Source organism: Phalacrocorax carbo, chromosome 9, assembly GCF_963921805.1.
Source record: "Phalacrocorax carbo chromosome 9, bPhaCar2.1, whole genome shotgun sequence".
In the NCBI taxonomy this organism is placed as follows: domain Eukaryota; kingdom Metazoa; phylum Chordata; class Aves; order Suliformes; family Phalacrocoracidae; genus Phalacrocorax; species Phalacrocorax carbo.
The window spans coordinates 20,484,601-20,500,794 of NC_087521.1; the positions used below are offsets into that span (position 1 = coordinate 20,484,601).

A 16,194-nucleotide genomic window follows, 5' to 3' on the forward strand; every position below is an offset into this window, starting at 1 on the left:
TAATTCCACTTAATTAAGCTACAGAGATAAATATATTTGTTTTTTTGCTTTAGTTCAGAAGAGCAATCCTGGCGGTAAATTAGATGGCTTGGCTCCCAGTTCATTTATTTTCTCATCTCTGTATTTCCCAAGTTGCCTACAGTTAGTTATACAACTTCTACTGCATGAAAGAGTTTTGCCTTAACAATGTGGGACAGAGGGAAATTTAGCAGGTTCTGTTGTATATTTTATTAAGTGAAAATGAAAAAAATCTTGTAGAAGATTAAACAAGTATTCATGATCTTCACAGAAGTTGACATTTCTATCAAAGGTTAAACTTCTCCCACATGCCAGAACCTTTTGCTGGTATCAGCTAACCAAAAATCCTCAGTATATCATTGTTAAAAGGATTTACTAACATGTATTTGTCTGGGAATAAACTTACCACATAAACCTGAACCACAGAGACATTTGTCAGATGCACCATCAAATTCCAAAGAAGTACTGACTTCCCAGCAACGCCATCCATCTTAACAATTAGTTAGGACTCCTTGACCCTATCTCTAAGTTTTGGGGTCAGTTTTTACTAGGCAATATGCATATGTCAAAGACATCCTCCATTTTTGAGATATTAAACTAAGAAAAAGACAGAAGGAAGGGGAGAATTATCCCTGATTTCAGACTAAAACCTGAGAGAAATCAAATCATCTGCAGCAGAAGAGGGAACTGAACCCAGATCTTGTCACTCTGTCTCAAATTCTCTCTCTTTCTTGGTGTTTTCCACCAATTTCAGTATGCTTTTTCATTTCTCTCTTCCCAGTCACATGTAACTCAGCAATAGTCCTTCCACACTAAGGCAGAAGGAGAGCCGAGGTTATTCGAACATCCTGGAAACAAAGTCTAAAAACCAACCACACACATACACAGAGCCTAGAGAATTACAATCCCTACTATTTTAATGGGTTTACATGGAGAGCATAAGTTATCTTAATGATTTCCAGATTTCTCTGATAGAAATTTTGAATGAGCTAAAATCAGATAAACAGACTATCGAAGACTTCAGTTCCAGATGCCTCCAGAATGATTACAAGACAGAGATGTTTGGAGCAGAAAGTAAATATTTTCAACAACTCATTAAATGAAAAGAACATGATAGAAAACGGATGATCACAATATTAAATATTCAAAGCTGAACACAGTCTAAAAAGAAATTTTGACAGGTCTTTGCTGCCTTATGATGAAAGGGTGTGTTTTGCAACAAGTTTGTAGGCTGCCCATGTATTTTTACTGCATGTAGTCACAGCACTGCTCCACAGGATTTGATCAGGTAACACATTTAAAACTACGCAATAGACACAAAGGTGAAATAGCTGATCTGAAACTGGGGAAGCTGGATAAACCAGAGGTTTCAAACGTTATGAGACATACTGCCAGCCATAAATGTATAACATGCATTCTCAGATCTGCGTTCCAGAAGGGGATCACAGAAAAATTTCTAGTAGCACTAAGTCCTCACAAAATGGGAAGTGTAAAAGAAAATATTTGGAAACAGGGATGATCAGTTGTTACTAAGCATTTGGGACAGATCATAGAAACACGGAATCATTTAGGTTGGAAAAGACCCTTCAGATCATCGAGTCCAACTGTAAACTTAACATCGCCAGTTCACCACTAAACCATGTCCCTAAGTGCCATGTCAACAGGTCTTTTAAATCCAGGGATTTAAAGGGATGGTGACTCAACCACTTCCCTGGGCAGCCTGTTCCAATGATTGACAACCCTTCTGGTGGAGTAATTTTTCCTGACATCCAATCTCAACCTCCCTTAGTGCAGCCTGAGGCCATGTCCTCTTCTCCTATCACATTCTATCAGATCCTTGAATGACGTAAGTGTCCACAGCTCCAGCAGACCCAGTGGAGCCCTGACACTTTGCAACAGCTGAGGATCTGCCCTGTGGAGAAGGAGAGCTCAAGCTTGCCAGTTCACACCTCAGCCAGACACCACGTTTATGCTACCTCTGTACTTTTCTGCCTTTCAGATCCAGGAGATGCAGTCAATCCCAGTCATATAAATCCTTCAAAGATCATAACAATACTACCGCAGGTCTCCAGATGATTAACAAAAGCACACAAAGCAAAAGCTGCTTCTGCTGCAGGTCAGGTGGACTCTCTTTGACAGTGCAGATGCTGCAAAAGGTTTAGCTTCCACAGCCAGCTGCTTTGTAATTTTGTTTCTGTGGGAGAGCATCTGGGAGCTGTGCACCAGGCTGAGCACAGCTTTTTGTCTGAAGAGGGGTGGCTTGTGACCACTGCATCTCGAAACCAGTCAACACTAGTAAAAGACACCAAATGGTTTTGAGAAATTTTCCTCCAGGCACCAGGTACTTTGCTACTGTAGCAGCAAGGACAGCACATGCACGCGTCTACACACATAGAGCCATGCACGGGCATACACTTGCCAAAGACAGTGTCGACAGTTTTTAAAAAGCCCTAGTTTTTGGGGGACTGTAGGCAGGTTTGTATCATCCACACAGGGGAGAGATGCACTTGAAGTGGGTCTGAGCACGTGAATGATGCATCAAGGACAACAAGCTTTTGTTCCTACTCATTAAAAACCTAGGTTGCCTGGAGGAAGGGGGGGGGGGGGAAAGGAAACAAAAAAAAGTCATGCCAACACACACCTACCAGGTGCATGATAAAAGGCTCATATCTATGCCTGTTTCAGAAGCACTCCACAACAGTGATACCTGCAGTAACTAGCGGTGGGTGTATGTATGCACCTTCCTTCTCTGCTTGTAACTGCATCTCAGGGAAAACCATGAAAGCTCTGGCAGTTTGCACAGAGAGATTATTCCCATTCTTCTGCCTTCCAAGGAAATGAAGAAAACATGAGGCTTTCCTTTCTTTTGTGCCTTGAAGGAGAAAGAAGAGGATCACAAAGGAGATGCTGAAATAACATAACAGATAAAGAGAAGTTATGAGAAGGCTTTTGAAGGACACAACCAGAAAGGCATTCTTGTGGGAGACATCTTACAAATAGTCTGACAGGAACATAATGAAAAGATGCAAAGCTCTCCGAGTGCAGCACATAAATGAAGAAAAGTGTAACTATGTATTTAAAACTGAAAAAAAAAAAAGACTATGTATCATTTACCTAGTTTAGATGAGCGGGATTTTATAATGGACCATTGCACAGCTTTCCTGGGGCAGAGAGCCTAGTGGCAATGTTTAAGTAGTTACACAATTAAATCTGGTAACAGAAACAGACGGTAAGAAGTTGCTGGGAAAAGTGTCATGCTCCATGATGCAAACAAACCACTAACTGCCTAGGCACAGGAAGCACCTTCCCACGCTGGGAAGTGATGGCACAACAGCCCATTGGGGGAAGCTTTACTGGTTCCTCTCGCTGATCCCAGAAACAGGAAACGGAACTGAAGGGACCACCAGTCCAAACTGGCATGGTCCTGTCCTGCAAACTCCTCTTGTTCACTTACAGTTTGACAAAGCACCATCTTACTTTTGGAGACAAGAAGGCCCATTATGCGCCCTTGTCCCACCTTCCTCGGTTACTGACACTGCTGGATTTGAACCAGTTCCTCCTGCACTACGCTGAGCAACTTAAACAGGAAGACACTTGGGTTTTATTTCAGAAAATATTCCAATAGCTAATCGCATTTTTTCCCCCTAGTTTTTATGTCTTTGCTATATTAACGGTGTTAATTGTCAATAGTATCTCTTTTTTCACTCATCTTAAAAGATTATGATCTAACCTTCTCTTACATTTCTTTTCAGTAAGCTAAGTAGACCAATGCAAGCCATGTAGACAAATTTAAACCTGTAGGTTTTACACCATTCAAGTCTGTTTTGTATAGTTCTTCTCAAAACATTATCCCACTTCTCTGACCAGTTTTATTCAGGCCGATACCACAACTGAACTGTGCAAGTCAGAATCAACAACATCACAGGATAATCTAAGGTGATAAATATATTTCATTAATTAATACTTGTAAGGGCAAGATTGCTCTCATTCCCACAGAATTCTGTTGAGATCCCAAACTGTTACTGGTCCACCGTTGCCTCTGCATCCTCCTGGCTATATTGTGAGGAAGTGGAGAAGAGGAGGAAGATGGAACCCTGCAGAGAGTATCTCCACAGTCCCTCTGGTGACTGCCCTAGCATTCAGGTAAGATATTGTTTGCTGGGCTCTCCTAGAGGTAACAGTTACATGTAAACTTTAAAAACCTTGGAATCAGCAGGAGTGCTCAATACTTCACTGCTTTGAGTTGGGATGTGACAATTGTACAAAAATATACTTATTCAGCTTTAGCAGGCTTCTCCTGAGGCAGAGAAAATCACCTCAGAAGTCAAGTCTTAGCTGAGCTGTTGTCATAGCAGTAAAAGCAGACCTTGCTGCGATCCCACGAGCTGCTTTATATCTTCTTGTGCTGAGGAGGTCTAGCTCCAACTGAACCAGGGCAGAAGCTTTGCTCGGAGCAGCCACGTCTTCCTACATGCAGTTGTGAAAGACTATGCTGTGTCCCACTGCAACTCTCCTTTCTCCCTCCAGCTTCTCTGCCCAGACGAAGATGATATTATATGTCACCCTTCATGCAGGCCCTGAGCTGAACCCTACAGAAAGAGCACTTGTGCAATCTAGCTGCAGTCTCCTTCAGGTCAGCAGCTGTTTCTTCCCAGAGCTCCAGACTGGAGGAGGCCAAATGGCCTTCAGCGTATCTGCACACGCAGCCCAGGCACAGACCACTGAACTGAGAGTACGTCACGAAGAAGAACTAATTGCTCTTGCCTACTTCCCTGAAGAAAAATAAAGCTGAGCAGGTGCATGTGCTTGAGCTATTGCACTACAGGAACAATTGCCTCTGCTTTCCAGGCACCCCTTGGAGAAAGAGAACAAGCTCTGGCACAAGTACACAATCCAAAGTCGTCCTTCTGACATGGACCCCAGGGACACCCTGACTCTGGCTTAGCATTATAGCCTTGCACCTGCAGCCCTTAAATGTAGACTTAATCCAAGCCTGCCCCAGTATGCAGAAGATTAATATTATTTACGAGGGCCAAAAGAACAATTTTCATAAATCTGAGCCAATTTTTCTCATGTGAGATTTATATTTGAATTAAGAAGGGAACATTATAAATCTATCCCATGATAAAGCTTAAAACTTGGGATTTTAATATGCTGAATCCCCTACGCTCTGGGCTGTAAAAGTTGATAGAGACAGTGTTTCTTCCTAATGCTGCATTAGGCAAGTAACCAATTCATCCAATTACTGAACTGACAACACTGTTCCTGTGAACCGTAGATAAATTCACTGACTTGGACAAGGATGTACAATATGGTATGTACTGGGGCAATAAATGCAAAAGAATAAATCCATTATGCTACACTGCAGGTCATTTTGGACTCAGATGGAAAAGAGCAAAGCAAGAGTTGAAGTCAGGACACCAGCAAAGAAAACTTGAGAGACTGAAATGTCTGTAAAAATAACTTGGCTTTTGAGGAGAACATGGAAAGAATTCAACATAAGATAAGTCCTTTGCTCTAAGAAGATTAGGGAAAAAAATCAAGACAATCACCAATGGTTACTTTATAGTCTAACTTAAAACTGAAGACTTTATGTATTCTGTGTCAGGTTTTAATCCAATTTTTTCTCCTTCTGCAGTAATGCCAGGAAGCCACAAAAATAGAACTGTCAGCAGTCCCTCTATAGCCCTGATACCAAAGAGATCTGGAAACATCTGGATGCATTTTTCAACAGGAAGCCAAGAATAAGGTATTTTAGGCAAAAGCATCTGCCTGTGCAGTGGAGTTCCCTAACATGGCTAAACGTGTCTAGCTTTGAAAAGATGGCCCTTGGAAACCAACTCAATGCAACACTGAAAGAGTGCACTGAATGGCATCCAGGACTCCTCAGCCTCCGCCATGACCATGGAGCCACACAGAAAACACATGGATACACGTACAATATCCAGACAGCTAATGAAAAATAGCTCCTCCTGTGTGTATGAAAAGAGAAGAAAACCCAAACAGTTTTGCATGGAAAAATAGTTTTGTTACTAGTAAAACTATTGTGAGGGAACCCTGGTGACCTGAAGAGGCAAGATGGAATATTTCTTTATATATACACACACCTACTGCTTTGTTGTAGGTGAAGCTGGTTTTTATTAGTTATTTTACATATAATTATGATCCTGTTTCATGATGAAAACAAAAAAACCTTAGATTATGGAGTTACAGCAGTGTGGTGAGAGGAAGGAAATATATAAGTTGTATAAAACATAGAATGTCCTGAGTTGGAAGGGACCTGCAAGGATCATCAAGACCAACTCCTGTCCCTGCACAGAACAACCTTCACCTTTCACATGCTCCTGGACACCCCACACCTCAGAAGAATTGTTCTTTTCGGTTTACAACAGCCAAATAACACAGATCAGCTGAGCTCAGCTTTACTTCTACAGCAACCCGAAGAGAGGAGGGGAGGGCAAGAGGAGGATGAAGCAGGAGGATCTGCAGCAAGAAGTGGCCACAGGAACAAGGGACCAGAATCAGACCTTGTCATGACAATCCAGCCTGGGGCAGGGTGGTCACCCAGACTCATGCTGCAGCAGCCTCTCAGGCATGGAGGCTAAAAGACTATGGCTGAGATTAAGAAAGGAAAGAGGTGACTGCAGTACATACCATATATGAAAACAGATTAAACGAATGAGTCAAAAACAGGAAGTGGGAACTGATTTTAATTCAAAACCAAACCAGACTGGGAGTATGGCTCTGCAGGGCATGTGCACTGAGCTCAGGAAGCTGCCTAAACACACTTTAAAATAAAAGCCCAGGAGGATGCCATCTTTATAAGGTACAGCTCTTTATTATTTTTTGCCTTAAATCCACCCAGAGCAGGGGCCTCCAACCACTTTTAACAGCCCCAGCAGTGCCTCTCAGAGAGCTGTACTGGCTGATGTAGTTGGCAGCTGCCCAGGCAGATGAGTGGTAACCAGGCACTGTATAAAAGAGGTATTTTTAAAGAATTTTGCATAGACGTTGGGAGAAACCAGCAGAAATCAGAACTGTCTCAATTTTATGGGAGCATCTAACATTCCTATTATTATTGGCTAAATGCTGCTAGAACTACAGGGCATAGTGGTGGGCCTCAACTCCCTTCTGAGAGAACAGAGGACCTGAGAGCAGAAGTTGGCAGCATGAATTTACTATTCCCTTTTTCCCCCTTGGGACAGGTTTGCTTAAAACAAAGTGAACAACAGCTACACCATGAATGTATGGGGGGTTTTTACCTGTTAAGTTTAAACCAACACGCTTCACATGAGACTTTTGATCCATGATTTCACATGTTGGTGAGACCAGATTTGGAAGTACACATACCACTGAACTGAACGAAAGCCAGGATGATTCAGGGAGATGTTCTGTGATTAATCAAGGTTTCATGCAGGAAACTTTTTTGCTACTCCAGTCACTGCTGAGCAGACAGAGAACCTGAATGGGAGACTGACAGAGAGCTCCTACTCTAGAGGCCAGCAATCCCATTTTGCAAAAGTAAATTTAAAAAAAAAAAACAACAATCCAAAAACCCAACCCAGAACTAAAAGGTTTTGAATTTTCCTCTACTATGAATTGAAATTGGTCTTGAGAGAATGTTTGTTGCCACCTAAAAGATCAGTACTAACCAATGTTTTATGAATCTGGGTCATGGTCCTTATAGATTGCTTTCTTGGAATTCAAAGCTGGTTTAACTGCCAAAGCAGCATCTCCAGAACTTGCTCTTTCAGGCCAGACCCAAAGCTCATTGCAATGACCACAAGAACGCCCCAGAGAACAAGGGCCTTCATTTGGGGCCTCATTATCTCTTATCTTCAGTTTAAGTGTGGCTATTAGATCACTGAAACACACAGCCTCAAAATTAAATCACCAGGGTACAATTTACAGGAAAGATAAGCATCTGATTGCTGACATAACTTTTTTTTGGCACTGAATTAATGTAAACTTCAGCTGCGATGACAGGCAAACAAACACTCGTACTAAGCTTAAGAGAAGTGTCCTCACTAATTCTGCATGGTTTGATGAATTACCATGAGTAAGAAATATGATGCAACACAGATGAGTCCAAACCAAACCCAGGATTTTAACTTCTTCCCACATGAGGGTCCTCAATTTAGGTTCATTAGATTAATCTTGGTTGCAAAAGGCTATCGACATAATTTTTCTCTGCATAAGCAATCTTTCTCATGGAGCCTGAATAGCATTACTAACCAGAATGATAACATGGCTTAATCCAAACTTAGCCTGTTCTACTTAAAGTTGAAGCCCACTTTGCCTTTCACTTTAAGAGATGAGATCTTAGGTTCTCTGCTGACAGAGATTGGGTGTTGTCCTACTTAGATTAGAGAAAGAATATTTACCAGACTTAAGGTATCTTGGGAGATAGCAATTCAGAGTAAACAAAGTCGTTCTTTTATAAAATTAAACAAGAGTCCGAAGAGGGGAGTGATAGGTCAAGATATGCATCATGCAAAATTCACTAAATGAAGTAAACAGCATTTTAATCACGCAAACAAGTTCAATTAATGTTTCCACCAAAGTCAAGTTTGGTATAAACCAAAGCCAGTGAGATTCACAGGAACACAGTAGGCCTAAACTACCCAAAGCCTGGCTTCCTTGTGGAGGATGCCTTTCTAAGGCAGGTCCTCTGGCTCTGCCCACCACACACAGGGGCTGCATCCGCCTGTCCTGAACTTGACTAAAGGGCTGGCGGCTATCCGAGGGGCAGTTCAGCTCTCCCTTGCCAACAACCATTCCTGTTGGATCTAGTAAACATGCAGCTGCATGATGAGTTGGCCCAGCTCACTGATTAGATGCAAAACTAAACCACCAAAATAAACAAACTTTTTTTTGAAACTTTTTTGGAAAAAAAAAACAAAAAACAACCCACAGAACTTTTCCAACTCACCCTTGACTGCACAAGGTGGGGTCAGAATGCACAGTAGGGAAAATGGGGCCAGAGCAGGACTGCCCTTTCCACAGCCAACCCACAACCCTGGGGAGTGCATTTAGAGTAACATACACCTGAAACTAAAACACCTAAAAGTACGATGAACAGAGGCTGAGCAAAAAGCAAACCAGCTGATAGGAAACACAAGTGACAGAACAAACAAGTAATATGACTGAGCCTGATGACTAGGACAAAGAAAAAGAGAGCAGAGTCTGAGCTGCTTCTCCAACATTGTAAATTAATAGCCTGGACACACATAACTGACTGAACAATTCTGCCCACATTCACTCCTTCCTCAGTATAAGAAGAAAGAGGATTTAATCACCTGGTGATCCATCACCTAAACTAAGTGCAGGGAAGGGCAGCAGAATTGATGGGACTTCTGTGGAGTCCAACGTACCCTTTGGGTGCAGCAGTTTTAGTAGGCATGATTTTTATAAGTATTTGCAAGAATCAAGGGACACTTCAATAATAAATATATTTGTCTTGAAATTCAATATCGCTTAACCACATATACTCTGAAAATATATTTTCAATATGTAACATACAGCTGGAAAAAGGACTAGAAATCAAACTCCTGGATTCTTGTCCTAGCCATTGAGCTGAAGGATCAGAGCTCACCTCATGAATATTTCTGTATTGAAAGCAAGGCAAAACAGTTTCCTAAGTAAGGAGTCAGAGACTACGAGCCCAGAACAACACACAGGTTTATGGCTCTAGCACTCTCTTGAGAAATGAAAGATGTAAATTCAGAACTTTAACTCTTCACATCAGGGTAACAGCTCTAGACAAAGCCTAGAAAAGAATAATAGTAAGAAAAAAAACCAACCAAACATAAAAAGCATGGCAATATACTCCCCTGAATGTTTCTTAAGTGGTCCTGATCATCTATACATAAACTGAAGACACTTGGGCTCTCCAAAACTAACTTGTCAAGGAACACCTTGCTTCTGGATCCCTGAACAGCTTGGGCACCTAACTAATCAACACTATTGAAAATAAAGGCACATTAACCAGCAGACCTCAATGTATTTGGTAAATATTACGGGGAAAAACCCAAGCCTGCACAGATCAGAGACCAAGGGTTAGGACTGCCAAGATCTAGCTCTAAGGAGCAGGTGCCCACAGGATCATTTAGATGCCCAAGCATATGTCTCTTGAGATCTAGTTCTCCTCCTGCACAATTACAAATAGCACTGACTGGAAGTGTACATTGTAGGAATGGCCGCGATATCGACCTTTCTGTTCTTATCTACAGTAACGCGTCACATGAGACGTTGGGCACATTTCCACATCGAAGGAAAGTTGCAAGACCAGCTTAATTTAAGATGATAATTATTTCAGACTGTTTAATAACAAGAGTGATCTGAAGCACTCAGGAATCCAGCCATACAGTATGCATTAAAGAAAGTACAGTGCAGCTTTTGAACGGCACTGTTTGAAACTGCATACAATCACGACCGCAGCTTTAACAGTGCTCTTGGATACGGCATGTTATAACTTCAGTAAATATAATGAATTTTCTGATGCTAATTTCATCCAGTACAGGAGGGAAACTGTCTAGCTATATTCACAACTTCCTTCTGAGTTTTGGCTAAACCATATCTCTACCTGAAGTGTTCCTAGAGAAGGTGATCTAATTAGTTATTTCTTGCCTATGATAATGCTCAGATGTTAATTCACACAGAATATTTTGATTTTACATGGACACTTTCTTAGAGCAATACCAGTTTGAGACTGTTTTAAGTACAACTTAATCTCAGACCTGATTTATATGAAGATTTCATTCAGTAGTAGTTTGATATAGTTACTATATTTCTACCTGCCTCCATTTCTCAAGGTCTGTCATTTGATAAAAAATACAGCCCTGAGCCAAATCTTGGAAGCACGGTGCCAAATTAACACTCATACAGCCACGAACAAACTGACCCTAGGCACTGAAAGGTCTTCACTCCAAAACCCCCACTAATACTGCAGCATGGCAGCAAGGCACTACACATGTGCAGCATCACCTGTAACATAAAATACCCGATAACACTGCCTTTTGCAATTCATGCTCTACAAATTGAATTTGCCAAGTTTTAGCCTACTTGGAAAACCTATGTAGCTCAATATGCTGACAGCCTTAAGGAATTCTGGCTTTAAAAACATGCTGTCCCACTCAATATACCCATCAGCATGCATCAGACGAAGTACAGCAGGGCTTGTAAAAAAAGATCATTAGTTATTGTTTCTCAGGAGCCTTATATGCAGAGTGAGAAAACAATAATTTACAAATTGCAAAAGTACCACTGGATATTCATGTTTGAATACTCTTGAGTATCAACGCACAAGGCAGTTATGGTGTAGTCAATCACATCGGTGATACACGTGGAAGAGTCACTTCAGCAAGAGAGCCCAGCAACAGCCAACCTTCCCGCCAGCCAGAGGCTGCTGGAGATCGGCAATCAGACGGTACTGCTGGGAATACAAAGCCCAGCTTTACGCTTCCGACGAGCGACTAGGCACAGAAAGCAAGCCGCCACCTCCGCCGCGGCGGCCCGGGAAGGGCCCGCGGCACAGGGGACACCTGCCCCGCCCCGCCTCGGTGCGGTTCGCCCGGCTCCGGGCTCCGCCGGCGGCCGCCACCGCGGGGCCTTGGGCTGCCCGCGGCCGCCGGGGTAGCTCCCCCGCCCCGCCCCGCCGCGGCCCGGCCGGGCGCTCGGCCCCCTTCCTCGGCCGCCCCGGCGGCCCCTGCCCGCACCTGCCGCCGCCTGCGCCGCGCTCCGCCGCCCCTTTCTCCTCAGAGAGCCGGCGGCGTCCAGCGCCGCGCAGTCCCCCGGCGGGGGTCCGGCCCGGTTCCCCGTTCCCGCCCGGTACCTCCTGGGAGGGTGCCCGTCGCCGGCTGCCACCGGCCGTCTTCTGGCGGCAGCTCCTGCAGGCCTGCCCTGCCCCGGGGCCGCGCCCTGCCCCGTCGCCTCTCCCGCCCAGGCCTCTCCTCCCGCCCGCCGGCTGCCGGTCCCCGCCTGCCCTTCCCGGCCGGGCCCGCCGCCCGCTCCAGGTGCGCTCCCGCAGCACCTGCTCACCCGTGCCCGCCGCGGCAGGGCGGCTTCCCCGCGGACCGGGGACGCGTCCGCATCGCCACAGCTACTCCGGGCAGATTTATCTCCAAATAGCTGCCAGTAACTTGTCGCTCGCTGGACCGTTACGCCAGCGAAGTCTGTGCCAGAACTGCTTTGTTAGTACTTTGCTAGAAGCAAAACCAGGCCTATATTTTAGGGAGGAAATGTGAATTTTTAAATTTTTATACTGTTCTTAGTAAATGGTATGTCCAGCCGGAATAGTTGGGCTCTATGTAGGCACACAAGAGAAAGCCCCTGCCACAGAGTGTGTAGTCTGTAGGGTGATGTATGGATCACTCATGGTGGATTGGTTCAGAAGTTTCCTTGCAGGAAGCAAAAGTTTTGTGAGACTCAAGGTGGTCTCCTCTCCCTAATAGCCTCCATAATAGCTCTTGAATTGCAGCCTTTGGTGGATTCCCCATCTACCAAGACTCTGGTTTTTATATGACAATATTTTTTATTTTAAATTCAATAGCACCACAAACCTGCTGCTAACTAAGTATTTCATGCCTGTCATCATGCAGTGTAACACAGCTACTTTGACCGCCAGAGCCACTGTAAGGGGAGACCCTTTGCCAAAGCACAGACTCACAATATTTGAGCTAACAAAGCATCTGTGTTCCTCTCTGTTCCTCTCTGCACAGAGCCAGTCGCGCAGTACTGGGGTATCACATAGCGGAGCAGCTCTGATTTCTGTTAATGGAGCTCATGAAATTATGTGTGGTCACTGTTTTAAAGAAATACCAGTAACCTGGTATGCTTCCAGAAGTATCTGAGTCCTCCTGTGGTGCACACTGAGTACACATTTCAAGGCATCTCACTGAATTAATTTACATGATCGAACAGCTTTATTTTAACTGTTCTTAGAAGTGTGTTGTTTAATTACTGATCAGGTCCCTGTATGCAGCTTGCTGCTATCAGGTTCTGTCAGCATTTTCATGCTCAAGGGTTTTTCAGGCTCTTCAGCAACTTCCAGTCCTGCCTGAGTGGCTTTCCAGCTGCTGGAGTTGGCAGCGCAGTAGCAGCCAGCCTTTGGGACTGCAGGTTGCCCCTCTGATGAAGGAAAGGACATTAAAAATTGTATTTTTGACAAGGAAGTTAAATGAAAAAAACAGTTTGCAAGACTACCTTCCTTCTTTCTCAAGGCAAGACTGTCCTCTGTAATTTGAGGGGTCCTCTTCTCACATCCCCAGGGCTCTTTTTCTGGTTTGGGACACACCTTCTGTTCTGCTTTTGGCATCTTGAAAATTGGGAAGTTTGTTTCAAGAAGCACAAAATGGTAAGGGATGTGCTGACCTGATTTTGTATGGAGGAGGACAACCTTATTGTGCTGTGATTTTTTCGGCTGGGATGGGAGACAAACCTCCCCGCTCCCTTAGAAGATTTTTGTCCCAAACAAATCTAGTCCGACGGTCAGCAGTGAAAACAACTTACCTCTGTTCTTTATTCCCTAGACCTCTCTGTCAGCTGCAGATATGATCTTCCTTCCTTGCCAGCCTCCTGGCAGCACAGAGAGTGCCCCATGCTCTGCTGTAGCACTTGCTAATCTTACTGTAATTAAACCTCACTTAAGAAACCTCGTGATGTTTCCATGCCTAACTGATGCCTGCCCCTCTCTCCTTCATGTCCATCAGACTGTCATCGCAGCCACTCGTCCTCACTAGTTCCCGGTGCTCTGTAGCTGTTCTTGCCTCCTCATGCAGCCTCCGTCCAGGGCACCCCCAGTGCTAAGACCAAGCTAATAAACCAGGCTGGTGTTGGCTGGCTGTGCCAAACCACGGTGCTTTCAGCTCCAGAAATGCAGGGCTGAGACACTTGAGCAGCCCTGTGCGGAGCCAACAGAGTTGGGATTTATTAGTCTAGGCTATGCTTCACTTCTCGTATCCCCCAGCAAGGCATGTCTCATCTATTTTGACCCTCTGCACAGCACAATTTTCTCTTGTTGGGGAGACTGGTTATGCTATTGGATTGCAACTTCCCAGTGTTTTTCTCAGTGAAAGAGGAGCCAGAAGAGAAGACTTTAGAAAGTAGCTATAAGCAGGTGTGCATGTTATCATCTTTGGGCCTTAAACCTTTAGGAAGAAGACCTGAAACAATTAAAAACCCCATGTATAAATACTGAGGCAAATGTTCTTGAGTAATTCTTTATATCAGCAAAAGCTTTCAAACAAAGGCCTTTTCCCTTCACTTTGTGCAAATATAGTGAACAACGTTTAAAGCAGGAATGCCAATAGAGGCTGCAGCTTTGCCTAAATCAAGCCTGAATTCTCCATTGTGATCCTTTGCATCAGAAACCTGACCCCACTACTTGTGCACACTGACTGAATCATGCCAACTTCCATGTTAAAAATCAAGTGCTTCGGAGGTTGAATTGTGTTTGCACAGAGCACACTGAAATCTTCCAAGCAAAAAAGTGGAAGACATCATTGCTTAGTAATTCTTGCCTAGTTTGCTAAAGATTAAATGCAATTAAGCAGTTGATGATTGCAAATAGCTTCCCCAGCTCCGCTGAGAATCCTTCAGAGCAAGCATCTAGCACTACTGCTTGTGAAATATTTTAGTTTCGGAAACTGACATGAAGTGATGTACTTATGATCAGAGTTGAAATCCAGTGTATACTGCAATAGCCAAGTGATGAGCTCAGCTGTCAGGACCGTTATCAGGGCAAGTCCAACATACAGCATACAACATCTCACAGCCAAGCTCCGTGTGTAGCCACTACATTTAAATTTTCTGACGCAGAGGCTTTTTGGGAGAGAAAAAAGGATTTTGCAACTTAGACTTCAGTGAAATAGCAGAGTCCTTTTCAGCTGAAGTCTTTAAGCAGTTAATACACCTTTGTTATAAACAACTTCTGCAGCCAGAGGCTTTTACTACCATTAAAGTTTTTGCAGCAGTAATCTTTATCCCCTGAGGTTTTGCGGGGAGAAACATGAAACTGTTTCCTCACCCTCCCTGTCCTGCTCTCAGCTGGAGCCTGGCTTTTTCCATTCCCATCATAACCTTTGGGTTTAGCAGACACCTTCCCTCCTCTGCCACAGAGGCTGGGTGGGGTCCACACACTTCATTATAGAAAGCTGCTATAATTCAGTCTGCGACTCTTATTTTTTTGTTTTCTTCTTTTTTTCAAATGCATGTTTAACGTCATGCTTTCCTGACATAATCCATTGTAATTCTGCCCACCATCTGAGACTGCAGCCAGTTGCCTTCTCCCACAGCGCTGCGGAAGGACAGCTTTATTGCACAATGTCCAGCATCTTTTGAGAATGTTTCTAGGATGCCTAGAGGAGCAATTGTATGGAGATACTTTGTTTTTCAAATTAGACCCTCTCTTTATTGCATATAGATTTGATGTACTGTGAATTTGAAAAGATTTTTGCTGGCTTGTTTTGTCTTGCCTTATGCTATAAGGTAGATTTTCTTTGCACACACAAACACACAGGTACACATCATTAATATATTCTGATAATAAATCCAAGGAGGGCTCATCCTTCCTGCAGCAGAACACTTTGGTCCTGTATCTCCACAGCCAGTCCCACATCTGTGCGGGCTGCAGCAATTGCTTCTGAGCTACACAGCAGACTTCAACCTTGTAAATGACTGTCAGCCCCAAACTAGCCCAAGGCAAGGTGAGGTTCCTGGGTGGATAACCACTGAGGCATGGGGGTGCTGTGCTGGGCCTGGGCTGGAGTTTTCAGGCCATCAGTTTCAGCCTGGAGTGGCAAATGGGTGACTGTGGCTGCACATTTATGCAGGAGCAACACGTTCAGTTTCCTTCTCAGGAGGCATTTCTTTCTGTGGCTACTGTCTAGGAATCCAAGATGACAGATCCAGTAAACTCAGGAGGTATTATAAACCTTCATGTGCAGTTGACAAAAGGAGGAAACAAGAGTCAAGGCATACTCCTTCCAGTATTTTCTGATTGCGTAATTTTCTTGCCTGCTGCTCTCAATCCCAGCACAGGTTCGGGAGGACACCGTCATGCCTGCTGGAAAAAGATAATAGGGTAAAGTGTTATCAACATATTGACACCTTCAGATATCTTCTAGAGCTCTTATTGTGGGTAGATGGTGCTACCCCAGCTTTAAAATGAGCATTCAA

At 43.9% G+C, this 16,194-nt stretch overlaps 1 protein-coding gene across 2 annotated transcripts in view; it reads right to left on the reverse strand.

Moving 5' to 3' along the window:
* Positions 1-11,958, reverse strand: part of TC2N (tandem C2 domains, nuclear) — a 34,504-nt gene extending 22,546 nt beyond the window's left edge. Inside the window, exon 1 of one of the 2 annotated variants that reach the window (XM_064460591.1) lies at positions 11,852-11,958. The gene's annotated coding sequence lies outside the window, so the exon portion shown is untranslated. Of the gene's footprint in view, positions 1-11,735 lie in introns of both variants that reach the window. The other variant, XM_064460589.1, reaches the window with a different exon arrangement.
* Positions 11,959-16,194: the final 4,236 nt, after the last annotated feature.